Below are 21,116 nucleotides of genomic sequence, written 5' to 3'. Positions count from 1 at the left end.
ACAGAAAGTATAACAGAAAAACAAAGTTGGGTCGACGATTAATGCATTTAGAAACTTTCAAAGAGGAACTAGAAAGGCGCGCTTGCTGCCTACGATTTTAATATTGGAAGAGTTCTTGGTATTAATGTAGTTAAAAAAAAACCCTCCCAATACCTGCTTACCTTGACTCCTGGTGATGATGGCAACTGATGGATCAACAGGAGTCGAATTAGGCTGGGCAGGAGGTATGGATGGATGGACTTAGGGAAATTAGTGATTCACAGCAATGGATTAATTCACATCACATGCCACCTGCAACACTGGCAGATGGGTGAGTGCTAAGACTCGAGAGTTTAGTATGGCTCTTTAACAGGCCAAATGACCCATTCTTTTCTCCGCCCCACCTCTTACTTTTTCATAGACCTGGAAGCATTAATGGCAAGAATTGCTATGCTGAATTTAGGAGCAGGGAAAATGACTATGTGGCTCAAATACCATGTAGTCAGAGCCACAGGGGCACTTCAGAAGTCCGGAACTGGGATTTAGTCTCACGTACAGATTTCCCAGTCTGCAGGTCAGCTGTGTGTGGCATGGTTCTGTTCTACATAGATTTCCCCATCCCTCACAATTTACCCGCCTCTTGTACTACCTCTGGTCTTCAACACCGTAGGTGCTGCAGGAACATGTCTTCAGTGGCACATCATCAGAAACACTCTTTTCAGTGGCCTTTACATAGTGAAGTAGCTCCTCTGGTTATTAGCTCAAGGGCTCAAGGTAATAAGTCTATTCTTAGAGGCAATCTCGCTCCTCTGGAAGCCACAAAATGGGGTTCTAGTTTCCATCCTGAAGACATCTAGCTATGTGCCTTTCTGAATTTCGATTTCCTCCCCATAAGATGTGGAGTTGAGGTGGACTGAGAATCTTTAAGATTACTCTCAGATCCAATATTCTGTAGACTCGGTGAATTTATAATCCTATCTGGAAACATACAAACCCCTCTATAAACCGCTTGTTTGACAATGAGAGAGATCATCCAGAGCAAATAGGGGTTGAGCCCTGGTTCAGTATCTTTAAGCAGAATTGTTTCTGAGCTTGTGTGACTTTTCCATGAGGTGTCCAGTTGTCTTTCCCAGGGAGCCAGCCAAGGCGCCAGATGGAGGCAGTTACGGGAAAAGAGATGATGCAGATTTTAACAATGCAATTAAAATCATGTTTTGACAGCCCCATTCTAAGGGCAAAAACAAGGAGGGATGGGAGGGAAGTGTTTGGCTGTTTTCGATCCTTATGATAGAATTAGGTCTCACTATCTCTTGAAAAATAAAGTGGAAATATACTCAATAGCTCTCTCCAACTGGAAGTAGACTTGTAGATTCTACCAGTCCCTAACCTGTTAGATAGAGGGCTTACTCGTATGTAGAGGAAAATGCTTATTAATCATCCTTAGTGCTACTGGCGACCATATACGCACTGGCAATTTCTTACATACTAGACTTGACCTTGGCTATTTATCAAATTGCTCAATAGGGCTTTTTAGAAAAGAATATAGGTGAGTACTGGCTCTTCCATTTTGTCTTTTTTTCCCTAATGAAAATTCTCCTGGCCACAAGTTCCCTTGTGGTTGCTCAGCTCTCCTTATATCATTACATCCTCATGATACTAGTTTTTTTTATAAATACACTTTTTATTTTAGAACCTTTTTCGACCTACAGCCAAGTTGTGAAGATAGTACAGAGAGTTTCCATATACCTCAGACCAAGCCCTCCCTACTGTTAACAGCCTACGTTAGTATGGTACGTTTGGCACAATTTTCATGAACCAATATCATTATGTCGTTATTAACTATTTCACTCAGATATCCTCAGCTTTTACCTAATGCCCTTTATCTGTCCCAGGGTCCCATCCAGGATACCACACTACATTTACTTGTCATGTCTCCTTAGACTCCTATCGGCTATGACAGTTTCTCAGACTTTCCTTGCTTTTGATAACCTTGACAGTTTTGAGAAGTACTGGTGAATGTGGAATAATAGTAACAACAACAATAACGTTTTTGTGGCTTCGTATCATGCTGGGCAAGGTGCACAGTCCTTGAGATATATGGACTTGCTTAATTCCCACTATATCCATACAGGTAGATCCTATTATTATCCCCTTTCACAGCTGAGGAGACTGCAGCTTCAAATGTTTGAGCAATTTGCCCAAGATAACGTAGTGTATGTGCCAGAGCAGGGAGCCCAACCCAAGTGTGTTGGTTCCAGAGGCTACATTCTTACCCACCATGCTTAGTAATAAGAACAATGATGAAAAATCCCTTAGTTCTGTACAGTTCTTTGCCAAGCACTTTTACATACATCACAAAACACACCCAAATGACCCTGGTGATCAGGATGATCAGAGCATTCCTGATAATTCCTGGAGGCCCAGCAGCTTGGTGTGGGTTTGTACTATAGCCTGATGATAGGCCAGTGTTACTCGTGTAACATGAGTGTTACTCATGTACGTATCAGCCTTGCTGGTGGGCCTTTCATACCCTGCAGGGCAGAGCCCAGACCTTCCTTACTGTTACCTCCCCGTAATGTCTAATATTACGTCTCTTACAGGGTAATCTCTTCATAAGTACTTGCTGAATTGGGTTCCTGTTTTATAGATGAAAACACTCAACATTGGAGTTAATGAAAGCCAAAAAATTCATGTTCCATGTAAGTTGTAAAAGCCTTTAAATCCTTTTGAAAAATTCTGTTCTTCTGTAGGGATCTACCTTATTGGCTATCTATGTATTTACCAGAAGCCTTTCAAGTGTCTAAGCAGAGGGAGGAGGGAAGCAAGAACAGGGATTAATAAAATTCAGACAACTTTAAAATAGATATTTGTTTTCAACAGATACAAATTCCTTTCTGGTGGTAGCAGTGGTGTGATCTTTATTTTCATTTCCTATTGGCCAAGTCCTACCAGACATAGTTTTAGAATCACAGCATTTCAATTTATCTCTTTGGCCTTAATTTGCATGTCACTGGAAGAGACATTAACATAAGTAGAGAAAATGGTTACAAGTGCAGAGAAGAAGAAATAAGGGACAGAGCACATTGGTGAATGGAAAACTGGCAACGTCTGCATCTACTCTCCTCCAGTGAGTGATAGGGAGGCTTACCCTATCCTTCCTTCATCCAGAGAGAGGCCCAGAACCATCGGCCACGTTAGAGCCTGGCTGTCTTCCTGCAAAGCAGGCTGGGTAAATCCTCATTAGGTCGGCAGTGGCGACCACTGTTACTCTTTTTCCATGGGATTGGCGATGAGAGGCCCAGTAGACAGAGCAGGCATTGAACTTGCTTTGTGGAGAAATATTTCTCCTGGGTTCAAACGCTGTCAACTTACTGTGTAAACTTGGCAAGTTCGGCTACCTCTCAAACCTCATTTCCCTCATCTTTAAAATGGGCTTAATAACAAATGTGATCCCAGAGCCGCTGTGAGGATTAGAAATAATATGTGCAAAGGATATATGTAAAGTCCAATGGATGGCAAATGGCTTACATTCAGTATACGTAATTCTTTTTTTTTTAAATGTTTGTTTGTTTGTTTAGAGAGAATGCATGTGAGTAGGGGAGGGGCAGAGAGAGAGGGAGAGAATCCCAAGCAGGCTCTGTGATGTCAGTGCAGAGCCTCACCTGGGGCTCGATCTCACAAATCTGTGATATCATGACCAGAGCCAAAAACAAGAGTTGGATGCTTAACTGACTGAGCCATCCAGGTGCTCCATATGTAGTTCTTATTAATCTGTTTTCCAGCTTAAGGACTGATGTAGATGGCTGCCTCAGTCACATTCTAGCCACCAAGTCCATACTCCTCACATTTAATAGTCCCCAAATGAAAGTCAAAGGCATTTAAAAACAAAACAAAACAAACAAACAAACAAAACAAACCAAGACAAGACAAAACATTTTCCTGGGACTCAGGGAAGCCAGCTTCTGGATTTCAGCCAACCCCAAGAACACCTCTCCTTCTGGGGCAGCTCCCGCAGTGCAACTCCATCTACCTCCCTCCATCCAAGGCCAGGGGACATCAAGACAAACCCAGGAGTGTGGCATCTGCCAAAACTCCTCTGTCCCTTAATCCCAGCCTATGATTCCTGCCCCATCCTGCCCTCTGGGCTAGTCTGACCTCTGTTTTTCACTCCCAGTCTATTTGGCATTTTTATGACCAGGGCTTGGGCAACTGGGCAAAACCTGTGGACTAGAACTGGGCACTATTTCCGAGGAGTTTCCCTTGGTGAACCGCTTGACACTCTGCTGGGTACGAGTGGGTGGTTTTGACAGCTGCAGGGAGAGGTGCCGTGTCCTGGGGTGGCATGGGTGATGAACACACCATAAATCGCCCGTCTGCCTAGAGCATAAATCTGAGGGCTGTACTGGTTCCAAGGCGAGGAAATTGGAATGAGGGAGCCAGGTAAACAGATTTGAGTCAACAGGAGCAAAGAAACAGCTCTTGTGGCCCTGCCATCCACAGCCGTGGGCCGGGTTTTCAGAGCGTCGGATGGCTCGCTTCTTAGGAGTCATCTTTGATTTTTATGGTTTTGTGAGGTTTGGGAAAGAAAATAAATGCAGGGTAAGGGCGGGACTCCTTGCAGTGGCCGGGGCAAATGCTCACAGCGCCATGGCACCCGGCAGAGTTTCCAGAGTGGCTAGACATTGCTGGCTCCTTCTCCCTCCAGAGAAGTGAGGAAAAGGCCGCTCAGCTGCCCCATGGGTCACTGGCGTGCAGGTCGCTTGGTAAAAACACAGGGCTGCAAGTCAGGGAGCCTGGATTCCAGGCCCTGCTTTGCCACTAACGGGTGACATGATTTTTTTTTTTTTTTTTAGGCCTCCTTACTTGTCTGTCCGAATTTCAATCTTCTCATTTACAAAATAGAACATCCATATGCCACCTACCTCAGAGGATCAAATGAGATTATAGAGGTCCTATTTTTGGAAACTTCTTACTTTGTGAAACTGTCAGACTTTGTGTGAACATTTATTAATAATAAGAAAACATCAGCTACCGATTGCTAAGCACTTTTTAGTACTTGGCACAGGGCTAGGGCTCAGCGCAAAGGAAAAGTATGAGCTTCTTTATTCAAAAAGAAGGAAGAAGTACCATTAAACTTATTAAAATATAAAAGTATAGTTAAGAATACTGTACTGTATATTTGAAAGTTGCTAAGATAGATCTTTTAAGTTCCTATCACAAGGAAAAAATGTAATTCTGTGTGGTGATATATGTTAACTAAACTTATTCTGGCAATCGTTTCACAATGTATGCATCTGTCAAATAACTCATTTCTACACCTAAAATTATTACAATGTCACATGTCAGTTATATCTCAGTTTAAAAATTAACTTAAAAAATAATAAAACTTTTCTTTCTCATCCATGGGCTCTCTCTACCTATCGACTTCTTATTTTTTTGATTTTTTTTTCTCTTTGCTGTTACACTCCCTCAGGCCTGGGGATACTTGCCGAGGAAGCACAGATCTTCATGAGCTCTCAGGAGGATGAGGTTGGGGTGACAGGAAGGTCCACTGACTGCTGGGCTGATGTGCATGCCCGGCGGAGGTGGGCAAGTGGAGCCTGGCATCTATGCTTCTCCAAGCCACGGTGGAAAGGCGATCTGGAGAGGTGGGTGGAGGCTGGCCCCTTCTGAGTTGCTCAATAAATGCACTCCAGTTCTGCTAGACTGAGTCCAGGATGGCATTGCCATGAGGTACTCTGGCGCAAGCGCCCTGGCGCTGACCTACCCTCTGCCAGTGTGCAAAACCTTACTGGGTAGGGGATGGGGAGAGGGAGATCAGGCAGGGCGCCCGGGGCACCAGATAGTGGGGAAGCAGGCAGCTAAGAGGCTGCCCCCGGAGGTGATGAGAGGCAGAACCACAGCTAAACCAAGGCTCTAAGCTTCCATTGTCTTTTTGTACTTCACTTGCAAATCTCAAAATCTGGGACTGTGACTGCAGAGTGTTAAACATCAAGTGTGGGACCCCCTCAGCACCAGGTCCTGTGTGACTGTGCCGTTCCAGCCTAGGTGAGGCTTGTGAGCCTCAGTGAGGTCCAAGCCTTGTGAGGTTCAAGGACCGTGCTCTAAGGGAGCTCCTCTTTGTTCCTGTTAAGCAGAGGAGGAAAAGATCTTAAGGAGCTCCCATCAACTTCTGTAAAAGCAGAGGTAACATCTGAGCTTAAGAATAATTGAAACGAGCCCCAAAGAATCTGACTATTACCAACGAATGTGAGAGCTGGGCTGTTAAACCCTGGCCTTGTAGTAAATGAATATTCAGTTCCTGCTAACTCCCTCAAGAGAAAAGTCAGGGATGTCCTCTCCCCAGCAAAGGACATTATTCCAACAACACTATGAAGAGTCATGACTGTTTGGTGGGCAATCTAATACCCAGGGTGGTTGCTAAAACTATTCTCAGTCATTTATATTCATCCACTCAACCATTTAGCAAACAATTATTGAGTACCTGTCACAGGCAAAGATTTTGCTTGGCATTTTTTAATTTTTGGAATATAAATGTGATTGGATCTGACTTCTTTCCTCTAGGAACTTATTCATGCTGGAAAACTTGCAAACACTATCCTTTCTTTCCTTTTTAAAGTTTATTTATTTTTGAGAGAGAGCGCGAGCACGAGCTGGGGAGGGACAGAGAGAGGGGGAGACAGAGAATCCCAGGCAGGTTCTGCATTAGTCCAATGTGGGGTTTGACCCCATGAACCACAAAATCATGTCTTGAGCTGAAATGAAGAGTCGGACACCCAACTGACTGAGCCTCCCAGATGCCCCAATAAACACTATCCTTAAGGCCAATAATGAAAAGTGCCCTAAGGGAGAAAACAACAACTGGAAAGGGTTGGGGGCTTTAAAAAGGGGCCTCTGGTAGGTGAATGAGCAAATCTTCCCGGCCAGGTGCTACTTAAGATGACCTTTGAAGGACAGGTAGGGTTTTGCCTATGAAGGTTGTGAGGAGGGAACAGCAGGGGCAAGTCCAGGGTGGTTGGAAAAGCATGCAGCCTGTTCTGGGAACTGCCCCTCTTCCAATTCCAAGTGTGTGTTTGTGTTTCCATGTCGTTACCTGACCCTACTCCTTTACCATGTTTGACTGATCCAGAGGCATGTTTCTCTGGAATTCTTGTATTTTTTTTCCTTTTTTTCCAAACAGATTCTGAGAATGAGGTATCCCTTGGTTGCAGAAGCTGTAGGATGGCACTCCTGGGAGACTGAGCCAGTAGTTTTCTTAATGTGTGGGAGATGCCATATAGACAGAGAGAAAGAAGGTGGCAGACATGGAGGCAGAGACAAGGGTAGGGGGGCAGGAAAGCACGCTTTCCTCACTTCCAGGCCCTCCTGAGCCCAAAGGTTGCACCAGCCTTCTGTCTATGGACACCCTGTGTCCTTCTTTTTTTTTTTTTTTTTTTTTTTTTAAATTTTTTTTTCAACGTTTTTTATTTATTTTTTTGGGACAGAGAGAGACAGAGCATGAACGGGGGAGGGGCAGAGAGAGAGGGAGACACAGAATCGGAAACAGGCTCCAGGCTCCGAGCCATCAGCCCAGAGCCCGACGCGGGGCTCGAACTCACGGACCGTGAGATCGTGACCTGGCTGAAGTCGGACGCTTAACCGACTGCGCCACCCAGGCGCCCCCACCCTGTGTCCTTCTAATAGAGCTCTCTTTTGCCTTGGCTATTGCGAGGTGAATCTGTGTCCCCTGAAATCCAGAGACTTCCTTCAAATATAAGGGTTATTGCAATGGGGTAGGTGAGGACTCAGGACAGCCTGCTGCAGGGCAAGGGGAGGGGACAGGATGAGGACCTGGGTGGAGATGCAGGAGGTGGGACTGAGCTGTTAGGATGTGGTGGTGGGTTGATGCTCAGAGAGAGGCAGAGACAATGGACAACAGCAGATTTCAAGGGATCGCTGGCATGACTATGACTCTAAATCATCATTAAGTATGCTTTGTATTGCAGGATATGAAAGCTGCTCCCACCCCAACCTATGGAATGTTAACTTGACACCTAAGTCAGTGGAGGCTTCCTGTGATTCAGTATCCCACTATTTTCTGATGGTACAGAAAGATAAACAACCAGCAGAAGATTGCACATCTCTCTCTCTCTTTTTTTTTTAAAGCATTTGACCCATAGATTCCTGTGGTTCTGTCCCCTATGCTCTTGGCTGGAGCCCATCCCAAGCAGTGTGAAAGCAGCCTCAACAGGGGCCAGCACCACTCCAAGGTGACTCCTGCCCTAGGGAGAGGGGAAGATGACTACACACAGCAGTCCAACTGTGGCCCCAGCAGTGGGCTGTGGCCAGGCATCTGGTCTGAACGTAGGCCCCACCCACCAACAAAAGCTTCTCAGGGCACAAAACAGGGAAAGTGCCCTGCATTTTGGTGCTACTGCATCTCTGCAAATGCCTGGTCTGACTTAATTCAAGCCCTGACTTAACTCAAGCTTAACTTCAGACTGGCCCACTAACAACACAGGGACCCACCTCTGCTCACAACGGGCAAAGCCAACCATTGCAGACAGCCGGACGGAAGGCAAAAGTGGCTCAGCCACACAGCAAGGTACACGCCACACACACAGAAGACACCCGTGAGGCGCCAGGTTCTGGTGAATAGAGGGCAATGCATTGCAGTTACACCACAGGGCCCCTTCTTCATAGGGCCACTGCTTGTAAGAGCAGGAGGCAGAGCTCTCTCCTAACACACAGAAACAGGCACAGACAGACAAAATGAGATGTCCACTCTCACCACTTTTATTCAACATAGTACTGGAATTCCTAGCCGCATCAATCAGAGAAATAAAACAAAGAGAAGGCATCCAAATTGGAAAGGAAGAAGTAAAGCTTTCACTATTTACAGATCACATGATACTGTATACAGAAAACCCTGAAGACTTCACAGAAAAACTACCAGAAGTGAAAAATGAATTCATAAGACCACAGGACACAAAATCAGTATGTGGAAATTTGTTGTATTTCTATACACTAACAATGAAATAACACAGAAATTAAGAAAACAATCCCATTTAAAATTGCAACAAAAATAATTTAAAAAACTAGAAATAAACTTAAGCAAGGATGTGAAAGACCTGCGTTCTGAAAACTATAAAACATGGCTGGAAGAAATTGAAGACAACATAAACAAATGGAAAAATATTCCATGCCAATGGATAAGAAGAGCAAATATTGTCAAAATGTCTAGACTACCCAAAGCGATCTACAGATTCAGTGCAGTCCCTATCAAAATACCAAAAGCATTTTTCATAGAACTCGAACCAACAATCCTAAAATTTGTATGGAACCACAAAAGACCCGGAATAGCCAAAGAAATCTTGAAAAAGAACAAAACTGGAGGTTTCACAATCCCAGGTTTAAAGATATACTAAAGAGCTGAAGTAATCGAAACAGTATGGTGCTGGCACAAAAACAGACATATAGATCAATGGAACAGAATAGAGAGTCCAGAAAACAACTCACAATTATATAATCGATCTTAGACAAAGGATGCAAGAATATGCACTGGGAAAAAGGCAGTCTCTTTTACAAATGGTGCTGGGGAAACTGGATAGCTACCTGCAAAAGAATGAAACTGGACCAGTTTCTTACACCAAATGCAAAAATAAACTCAAGATGGATTAAAGATGGAAATATGAGACCTGAAACCATAAAAATCCTAGAAGAGAGCAGTGGCAGTAATTTCTCTTACATCAGCCATAGCAACATTTTTCTAGATGTATCTCCTGAGGCAAGGGAAACAAAAGCAAAAGTAAACTATTGGGACTGCATCAAAATAAAAAACTCCTGCACAATAAAACTAAAAGACATTCGAATGCAAGCTGGTACAGCCACTCTGGAAAACAGTATGGAGGTTCCTCAAAAAACTAAAAATAGAACTATCCTATGACCCAGCAATTGCACTACTAGGCATTTATCCAAGGGATACAGGTATGCTGTCTCAAAGGGACACATGCACCCTCATGTTTATAGCAGCACTATCAACAATAGCCAAAGTATGGAAAGAGCCCAGATGTCCCTCGATGGATGAATGGATAAAGAAGATGTGGTATATATATACAGTGGAATATTACTCAGCAATCAAAAAGAATGAAATCTTGCCACTTGCAACTACGTGGATGGAACTGGAGGGTATTATGCTAAGTGAGATTAGTCAGTCAGAGAAAGACAAAAATCATATGACTTCACTCACAAGAGACGAAACAAATGAACATAAGGGAAGTGAAACAAAAATAATATAAAAACAGGGAGGGGGACAAAACAGAAGAGACTCATAAATATGGAGAACAAACTGAGGGTTACTGGAGGGGTTGTGGGAGGGGGGGATGGGCTAAATGGGTAAGGGACATCAAGGAATCTATTCCTGAAATCATTGTTGCACTATATGCTAACTAATTTGGATGTAAATTTTAAAAAATAAAATATAAAACAAAAAAAAAAAACAAAAAAAAATACAACAAAACTTAAAGACAACCTACCAAATTGGAGAAGATATATGCAAATGATGTATCTGATGAGGGGTTAATATCCAAAATATATAAAGAACTTACACATCTCAACACCCAAAAAACAAATAATACATTTAAAAATAGGCAGAAGACATATGGAAACATTTCTCCAAAGAAGACAGGTAGATGGTCAACAGATACATGAAAAGAGGCTCAACATTACTTATCATCAGGGAAATGTAAGTCAAAACAACAATGAGATACCACCTCACACCCGTCAGAAGGGCTAAAAATCAAAACCATAAGAAACAACAAGTGTTGGTGAGGATGTGGAGGAAAAGGAACCCTTGTGCACTGTTGGTGGGAATGCAAAGCGGTGCAGTCCTTGTGTAAAACAGTATGGAGGTTCCTCAAAAAGTTAAAAAGAGAACTGCCATATGATCCAATAATGCCACTACTGGGTATTTACCCAAAGAATATGAAAACACGAATTCAAAAAGATATATGCACTCCTATGTTTATTGCAGCATTATTTACAATAGCCAAATTATGGAAGCAACCCAAGTGTCCATCAGTAGATGAATGGGTAAAGATGTGGTATATATACATGATGAATATTACTCAGCCATAAAAAAAGAATGAAATCTTGCCATTTGCAATAACATGGATGGATCTAGAGGGTATAATGTTAAGTGAAATAAGTGAGTCAGAAAGAGACAAATACCACATCATTGTATTCATATATGGATTTTAAGAAACAAAACAAGGGATCAAAGGACAAAAGACACAAACCAAAAAACAGACTGTTAACTATAAAGAGCAAACTGATGGTTACCAGAGGGGAGTGGGGTGGGAAGATGTGTGAAATAGATAAAAGGGATTAAGAGTACGCTTATCTTGGGGCACCTGGGCGGCTCAATTGGTTAAGCATCCAACTTCAACTCAGGTCAGGATCTCCCAGTTCATATGTTTGAGCCCCGCATTGGGCTCTGTGCTGACAGCTCAGAGCCTGGAGCCTGCTTCAAATTCTGTGTCTCCCTCTCTCTCTGCCCCTCTGCAGCTTGTGCTGTCTCTCTCTCTCTTTCTCTTAAAAATAAATAATAAAACATTTAAAAAATGATTTAAAAAAGAGAGTGGAATTATCTTGATAAGAACTGAGTATAGAATTGTTGAATCAATTTACACCTGAAGCTGATATAACACTGTATGTTAACTATACTGGAATTTAAAAACAAAAGAAAAAAAAAAAAAGAAAACCATGTGAATCTCTTACCTAAATATGTTTTAAAAATGGGATGAGGTGAAATTTTCTCCTGATGGAATGGATTCTAGAGCTACTAAGCCACTTGTATTTACAAAAGAGTTGATAAAAATATTCCTCTGGATTGTATGAAAAGGGAGACATAGGCCTCTCATAAGACGTGGTCTCCACTATTACTCAGATTTGGCTTCTTTGTTTTGTGCCTTATTAGACACTGGACCTCATTTTCAGTTTCTCCAATTTTCTGCAGGTAAATGTTCTCTGTTTCTTGATTAGTCCACTTCAGCCTGTCTTTCCCTTTTGTTTGCATTTTGATTTTGTCTGAAGATTTTTCTTGCTTTCCTGTGGCCCTTGCTGTGATTAACTTGCACTCAGTAGGAGCAGGCTCAGTGACAACATTGCTGATCACTTACGACTCTTCCTTCCCTGCCTCTTGGGCTGCATTACCCTTCTGTCAGATTGCCCTGTCAGATCTAAGTTTCCAGGAAGAGTGATGCTATAGAAATTCACACTTATGGGAGCACAAGAAAAACAGAGGAGGCAAATGATGGCTTAAAAATATTTTGATAATCCCGTACATTTGTTTGTGTAGTTGACCTTGGATTTCCAAGAATGTGGTGGAGGAGGAAAGGGAGGCAAAACTTAATGGACCAATTGTAGGACATAAACTTGCAACGCTAAAAAATATGATCTAGAGACTTTAACAAAACACACACGGGCTGATCCTATAAATAGCTATGGCAGCATGTGGAGTTCATTAAGTCAGAGGAGTGGTTCAGGCACCTTGGAAGGTAGCTGCAAGAGCCGGCGCACTCCAAGACGTGCCCTTTCACTCAAAGACTTCACAGATGTCAAGAGTTTCCAGGGGCTCTGTTCTCTCTCTGTCTGCCCGCAGGGGGAAGTGTGGCCACACCTTGCCCTTTGCCTTGGCCTGGCTCACAGTGACCAGAACGTGGGGAACAAATGTCTGGTGCGTTAATAGATCTAGCAGAGGGATTTAGAATTGGGATTGGTGAATTGGCCATCCGAATTTTTGTTCTCTGCTCTCTCATAGCTGCTTAATGTCATGCTAAAGCCGGTAGCTGTATATCCAAGAGTAATTAAAATATTATTTCTTTTTTTTTTTTTTTTTTTTTTTATTATTTAAAAAAAAATTTTTTTTTTCAACGTTTATTTATTTTTGGGACAGAGAGAGACAGAGCATGAACGGGGGAGGGGCAGAGAGAGAGGGAGACGCAGAATCGGAAACAGGCTCCAGGCTCTGAGCCATCAGCCCAGAGCCTGACGCGGGGCTCGAACTCACGGACCGCGAGATCGTGACCTGGCTGAAGTCGGACGCTTAACCGACTGCGCCACCCAGGCGCCCCTAAAATATTATTTCTGATGTGAGATGCCACAAAGCAGTACTTCTGGCATTAGCCCAACCCCAAAGGGGAGAGCATACAAGTCTTCTTGCTTATCTATGTTCTTTCTTTGAAACCCACCTGACTTCTTCCCCCTTCAGTTTTAGAGTCTTCCCTGAATTTCTCAATCTACCTCCTTTCCTTCCCTTGAACTCTCTTGATCTGAATCTTCTGTGCTGCATAAAGGAAATGGGACTTCACAGAGCAGAGTTCATATTTTGGTCGGGACCCTTGTTATGTTAGCTTGAGTAAATTCTAACTACCATAACCATGGAGACAGGGATTATTAGATGAATGGTGATTGCTACCTTGTTTTTATATTTTTACTTAATTCTTGCCACAGCTGAACAGGGGCTCTTATTACCTTTATATCTTATGGATGGGGAAACAGAAGCTCAGGGAATATAACTTGCCTCATACCAAATGGTTGGCAGGTGATAATGCTGTCAGAATTGAACCTGGATTTCCCACCTGTCATGCTGTGTTGACTCCACATTCACTTTTCTGAACCTTAGCTCTTTCATCTTTGAACTAGTGATATTTGGGTAATTGTAATGATTCAATGAGAAAGGAAGCCTATAGTGCTGGGTTAAAATATATGCATATGTAATCCTTTCCTTCCCTCCTTAGAGTTTTATCATAAGCTATCCTGTGTCTTCTCATGTTTAAAAATGGAGTTTCCACCTAGATCCCTGCTCTAGGTATATGGTGGCTCTAGCTCATATAAACTCTGTAGGTCCTGTGCTATAGCAAGGTAGTGTCATATAGCACATAAAGACAGTGGGGATAACTTGATTCTAATAATTGATTCTCTTTCTCTTCTTTTGGAAATGGCTAGTAGGCTTGGAGCATAACACACTGTCCATCCATGTGAGATGGGGCTGTCTGGTCTTGTTTACCACATGCCTTCCCATATGGAAGCTCATAACTACAATAGTACCACTCCAGGAAATTAAGTTCATGGAACCATCAAACACATTTTGAAACTATTTGGATATTTTCCTCAAAGATACTTAGAAGTTTAATCTTCCTGTTAGCTATCCAAAAGTATTACAAAAATAGGCAAGAGTGGAGACATATGTAGAGGCAGGTACTCCTTGTCTCTCTCAACTACTTGCCTGTAATAATTCTTTTTTAAATGTTTATTTATTGGGGGGGGGGAGACCGAAAGAGCGAGCTGGGAAGGGGCACAGAAAGAAGAAGAAGAAGAGAGAGAATCCCAAGCAGGCTCCATGCTGTCAGCAAAGAGTCTGATGTGGGACACAAACCCATGAACCATGAAATCATGACCTGAGCCAAAATCAAGAGTCAGACGCTTAACTGACTGAGCCACCCAGGAGCCCCTCTTTGTAACACCTTTTGAGTGTAGTTTTGAGTGAAGTGTTTAAGCAAGAGACAGAGATGTGGGAAGTTGCAGAGAAGAAAAGGGGAATAGTCAAGGAGACGAGTAACTGGCTCTTCATTAATTTCTAGCATTTTCCAGGGAGCAGCTTTGGATATTAGATAGTGGGAGTATGTGTGTCTATGGCATTGGTGAGGCAATGGTCAGAAACCATCGACTCTCAATTGTGGCTACACATGAAAATAATCTGGGGAGATTTAAAAAATGCCCAGACCAACTGAATCAGAATCTCATGGAATGGGGAAATTGATATAAAAAAAAAATCCTCAGGTCATTCTCATATGTATCTGGGGTTGAAATAACTAATCTAGGAAAGTTAACCAGACCAGGCCCAGAAATAAGCTATTTTCCTGGTACTGTCTCTGGGAGAAGTGATATAAGATTATAGTTAATCTTGCAATAAAGGGAGGCAGACAATTTCAGGGACCCCCAAGAATGTGCACTATGTGTATCTTTTTGGGAGAGGTGACTATTAATTATGTGTATTGCCAATAAATTGTGCTACTAATAATGTGTGTTCTTGTTGGAACCATAGGTGGGGGCCTGGGGCAAACATCTCTTATGTTCCGAGGTATTATAGGAGTGTAGACAGGCTAAAGTAAGCAATATCAGGAAGTAAGCCTTCTTTCTTTGTCCGTTACAAATACAGACCTCTAGAATACCTCTCATCCTTGGCCTTTCATTTCTGATCTTGAAATTAGAATGTCAATTCATCTTAGACCCTTCCCTCCTCCTGCTACTAACCCTATTCCTGTTCACATGTGAAGAGGAGTTAACATTTTCAATTTTTCTCTTTGAAAGTTATTTCTACCTGGTCACTGTAGCTGTAAATGGCACCATTATCGTTTTCTTTGAAAGTGTCTCCAGCTGAAAGGTAGTATGATGTCCTTTAAAAAAGCATGGATAGGGATCAAACAGAATTGTTTGAATTCTACATCTGTTAATGAATTATGTGACTTTTGGCAAATTTCCTAATCTCTAAGTCTCTGTTTCATAGTCTGTAAAATGGAAACAGTAGCATCCACCTTAAAATCCTGTTGAGAGCATATGAAAATAAATGTAGGTTAAATGTACAGGCCAGTGTCAGGAATATAATAGTTGTCTGGTAGGTGGTGGTATTGCTGTTTTTTTTTTTTTTAATATTTTATTTAACACATTTCCTCACTTAATTTCAGAGAGGAATAATTATGTTAAATTGCTATAGGAAGAAATTATGCTAAAAACACCACACTTGAAGAATTCCTATTCACATTTGAAGATGAAGCACAAATCATGCCATCTCTGTGATAACTTAAATGAAATAATAATGGTAAAAATTACTGGTGCGGGGCTTGACACACAGTAGGTATGTAATAAATGTCACTTCTTCTCCTATCCTTATTACTATTTGTAGGGAATTTTCTAGGCAGGAAAGGTGATGTAGCATTATAATATTTTATGTCAGTAAAACATTATAATCATCTCCATTATTTCTCTTAAACTTTTGTTACACCATAAACTTTTAGCAATGTTTCCCGTTTAGGATTTCATACTTTAATATCTTACCCTTTGCCTAATTCCCAGATAATCATACTCCGACATCTAGCCTGTGGTTCAGTCCTCCCCTCTATTCTAACCACTGATAGTATTCTCAGGGGTTTCAACAACCATGCTGACTTTCCAATTGCCTGGCATTATGGTTCTTTGTCCTTTAATTACTTCTTCTCATTCCACTACATCTCCTTACAAATATGACCATTATTAGAAATGTTTCCACTGCTGAGATCTTAATTCTATGATCCTCCTTTCTGAACAGAATCATTTTCTATTCTCTTATTTGGACACATAATTCCCAGGTGTGGTATACAGACTTTGAAAAGGATACATAAGGCAACTGTCAAGGGCCATATTAAGCCAGAGAGATCAAGTTGGTTCTAAAACCAAGCTATTTTAGTTTTTTTTGAGAACCTAAAATAAGTATTCTTATTATGAATGTCAATTAATTCTTGTATATACACAAATGATATTGAGCTATAGATTGTATTAGATAGATTCATAGAATACTGTAGCAGCAAACTCTAGAAATTCAAATACTTTCACTGGGCTGGTGCCTGTAATTTTGCTATTGAATATCATTTGGCACCATCTTCAAATTTGTCTGATCTATGGTTTGATCTGGACTAAATAAACTCCAGTAATTTTTTCCATGTTGGAGAACGGGTTGAACTGTTGAACTGAATTGAATTTAGGGGAATATAGCAAATAAAAGAATTAGAATAGAATAGAATCATTCCTCAGTGCTTACATTTTTTGAGCCTCACTGTGTGTCAGGCACTGTGCTGGTTCTAGGTGTAGAAGCTAAGGATGATAAAGAGCCGGCAATCTAGTGAGCAAGATAGTAGGTAGACACAGGCGGCTAATTTAGGAGGTATTTCTTGCTGCTCCTTGGCTCACAGTTTTGCAGAGATGTTCACTGTGTTATGGTCACAGTGGGTGGGGTTGTGAACGGACATAGGGCTGTTAATTTAGAATATTCTCTGCCACCTTTTACACATAGGAACAAAGACATCTGGACATTTCAATGAGTTTTCAATTTGTGAGCTACTTGGCATTGTGTTCAAGTAGGTAGCAGATAGAGTCTAGTGCCAGGTCAATAAGTTGGATTTCTATATCCCTTTATTTGGAAGTTACTTGGGTAGCATTCCTGGAAAGGAGATCTATCCTGAGGGAATTCTAAAGTAGACGGGCTTAAGTCATTAGATGCTCCATTGTTATTATGTCTTCAGGGTAGCCATTTCTGGTATTCAGAATGAACAGAATGTGGATATAGGAAATACTGGTGTCTGACTCTCCAACAACAACAACAACAACAAAAAAATAGATTTGGAAAAGAGAGTAAGTCTTGATCTCCCAAAAATGACGTGTTCAAACTCATTTGATCTCTCCAACTCTTCTGGTTCATCCAAGGGAAACTTTTTCCAAGGGTCCTTGGACACAAAACTCATTCTATCCATAGCTGTGTTTGAGGAGAAGGTCACTAAGGAATCTTCAGTTTCCTAACCTTTTTTTCAGCAAATCCTTAGTGAAAACAAGAATGTACTTTCTGGATGCTCTTTGGGTGGGGGCAGAAGAGTAACCACAAATCATGCTTAAAGAAGAACCTTCTTGCCAAAGTGAGGTCTGGTGGTCTCTCCCCTCGAGCTTCTTGCCAATGTGCTTATTTGTGGAGCTACTGTGAGGACCCTCCAGACCCATAAAGTGCTGACCAGATGTGGTTTGGTGAATATGCCACTATCACACAATAGGAAATGGTATAAAGTCAACTGATAATTAACATTCTCTGAGAAGTATTTGTTGCCCTGACCATGTCTGCATTTGGGACCCTGCTGACCTTAGAGTCTTCTCTAGAAGATTCAATCCATAGGACAGTTCTTCTAGCTTCAACAGTGTGCTTCCTTGCTTCTTCAACATTTTGATGTTGTTTGTTTAGAATTAATGGTTTCTTTTGTCCACATGCCTGTAGCCCGCTTATTTAGGACTTTTTTCCCCACTGCCTTATATTCTACAATTATTGACATTCTTTCCTTGATCAATAAATGATGAGCTCTATCAAGGTTTATTTCTACATATTTCCATAGCGTTGAAACATTAAGTGCTAATTTTCTTTTTCATAAAAGCATCAAGGCAGGTTTAGAGCAGTAGGAAAAAGGAAAGCAGCTGGACACACGTATTAAAAAGTAATGATGTGTGTGTGGAGGCAGAAGACACCTGGTCCCTCCCTTTATTTTAGTATTAGAGGGGGACATTTATGGGTTGACTGTAGATATGCAAGTTCAGGTCTTTTTTTTTTCCTTCCCAAGATGTCAGCTGAGTATGTTAGGAGGGGAATAGCATAAGAGAGGAGACTACCTATGTTTCTGAAACTGCTTCTTTCTAAGGACAGAAATTACCATGATTTGGACTGAGAAAAAAAAAATGGACATAAACTAATCTATAATGGGACTGGAATCGGGAGCTTTAAAAAATTTACATATATTTAAGTTTTATCCATGAACTTCTGTCATTGTTTTCTATGAAAGGCAAATGTTCTCTCAGGCAATGCTCTTGGTAAACTTCTCCCCTTTAGCTTCAACTCAAATATCGCCTCCCCTATAAAGCCTTCTCTGACACAAATTCAGCAAACTTACTGGTTGTTCCATGCTCTCTGAACTTTTCAGGTGTGTCCATCATGACAATGGTGACCCTGTATTGCAGTGGCTTAGGAGAAGTCTGTCTTTGCACTGGACTTGTAGCTCCTGTAAGTAACGATGTCTATGGAACATAGTGTGTATTCTACAATATTATGAGGAAATAAGTGTTCTCTGGAAATAAGTATGTATGATGAAATAAGTATCCTTTTAATTAAGTCCTAAAAATAAGTCATTTTTAGATCTAATAGATGGGTCATAGGACTGACCCAATTTGGCATTTCTTAATGCTTTTATGTACAATATTTCTTAAGAGAAGTATTATAAGGGTAGAGATGGATTTGGGTTGTATAAGTTCAGTCATTCACTTGCCTCCTTCATGATTTTATTGTATCTACTGCCACATGTACTATTATTTAATGTTTTTGAGCTTAACTCATTTCTTTTACTCAAGATAGTTTGAGAGAAAATTTTTAAGAAAATTAGCGAGAGGTGCATAATTTGCTATTCATAAATAGCGGAAAAACATTCAAACACACTGAAATATGAAGTGCTTATTTATGCATTGCTTAAAATTATTTCTGTGTGACTGGTGGTGAGTGGAGCGCTCTTAGGAAACATGGCTCCAGGGTTTTTCTGAAGCCACCATTTTCCTTACTCTAAAGTATTATTTCTATTACACATGTTGTTAGCATTTCTCATACATCTCCACTGAAGTACTCTAATGGCACAAGAGAGGAGACATGTTCTCTACCACCCTCCCATCTCCCCACCTCGGGTGACAGTAGACATACAGCCCAGGGTGTTTGTATGTCTTGTATGTAGACATACAACCCAGGGTGTTTGTACGTTCAAAGCTTGGCACACAGCTTTGAAGTGGCCCATCGTAAATGTCTTTGAAATCTTCATTTTTGTGTTGGCAGTCATACACATTTTGCTTCTACACCATAGTACATATTTCTAATTATTTTCATACAAATACAGATTTTCCTTCAAATATTTGAATAAAGTGATGATCTTGCATACTATTTACTTGATGATTTTGAGTATAACCAATTATACCTCACCATTATGTACCACACTTTGAGAAGCACAGTCTTGAGTAAAGCACAATATTGTATTAAATGGTCTCCATTTTAGTACTAAGATGTAGTTTGGTAAATATTCCTCACTGAATGACATTGTAATTGAAATCCGTGGAGATTAATATTTGCAGAAAACTCTAGGAAGAATTTATCTACTGAGACAGTAAGAAGTGAAAACAGAAATGATTATCTAGATCATACTGGACCAGACTTAAACATTACTTTTTGAAAATTAGTTTTTGGAGCCAGTTGAAAACTAGTTTTTATCTGAATGACAGAACTCAAGGAGCCCCTCTCCATTTTGTAGGAAAATGTCATTCTTTTTTTTTTAATGCTTATTTATATTTCAGAGAAAGAGACAGAGAGACAGAGCGTGAGCTGGGGAGGGGCAGAGAGAGAGGGAGACACAGAATCTGAAGCAGGCTCCATGCTCTGAACTGTCAGCACAGAGCCTGATGTGGGGCTTGAACTCACCAACTATGAGATCATGACCTGAGCCAAAGCCGGATGTTTAACTGACTGAGCCACCCCGGTGCCCCGGAAAATGTTATTCTTTATTCTCTCTAGCTTTGGCCACTCTCACCCATGCCTCAGTGATATAATACAATAGGATGGGGTGGAGGTGGGTCAGTGCTACTGAACTACATGTTCTTCCACGTTGAAAATGCCTGTAGATTTTGTGGATAATGTGCCACAGAAATTAGTGATTAGATAGAGGTTTTGCATTTACCAGTTGGCTTCAAAATACCAGTTGGGGGCCCTGATCTAGACTTTCTTTTACACTGTTCAATTTACTAGACAAATGCTACATAACGCAAATATACTCTAAACTGGGCCTGAGCTGGGATTGAGAATTTGACTGGTAGATGTTTATTTTTTGGCTCATCTGGTCTCATTTTTAAATTTAGAAAAAGGAAATAGAAGCTCTTGGCTTTAACTCAGTATTCTGTTTCTGCACTTACTGCTAGTAGAGGTGGCTGGTAGGTTGATTAAATCATCTTCATTTAGCTGGTAGGAATGAGCCTTGTAAAGCTGCCTAGAAGTCAACAGAATAAGCCCCCAAGGGAAGAAGCAAAACTGGATTGGAATCAGTTTTAAAATCTGAGACTTGGCTTCAAATAAAACTGTCTACATGGTCATTCTTATTGAACAGGAATTCTAGAGGTTTTAGTGGTTTCAGATGATAGACTCAAGAAAGCTTTAATTATTTTAATGTAGCATGCCCAAACTTGTCTCGTGGTGTGTGTGTATGTGTGTGTATGTGTGTGTGTGTGTGTGTATGTGTGTGTGTGTGTACATGTGTGTTAGTTTGGAAGGGAACTGGTGGCCATTTAGA

Source organism: Leopardus geoffroyi, chromosome B3 (genome assembly GCF_018350155.1).
Source record: "Leopardus geoffroyi isolate Oge1 chromosome B3, O.geoffroyi_Oge1_pat1.0, whole genome shotgun sequence".
NCBI classification, from domain to species: Eukaryota; Metazoa; Chordata; class Mammalia; order Carnivora; family Felidae; genus Leopardus; species Leopardus geoffroyi.
The sequence above is the reverse complement of the archived record's forward strand: the minus strand, read 5'-3'. Positions refer to the sequence as shown.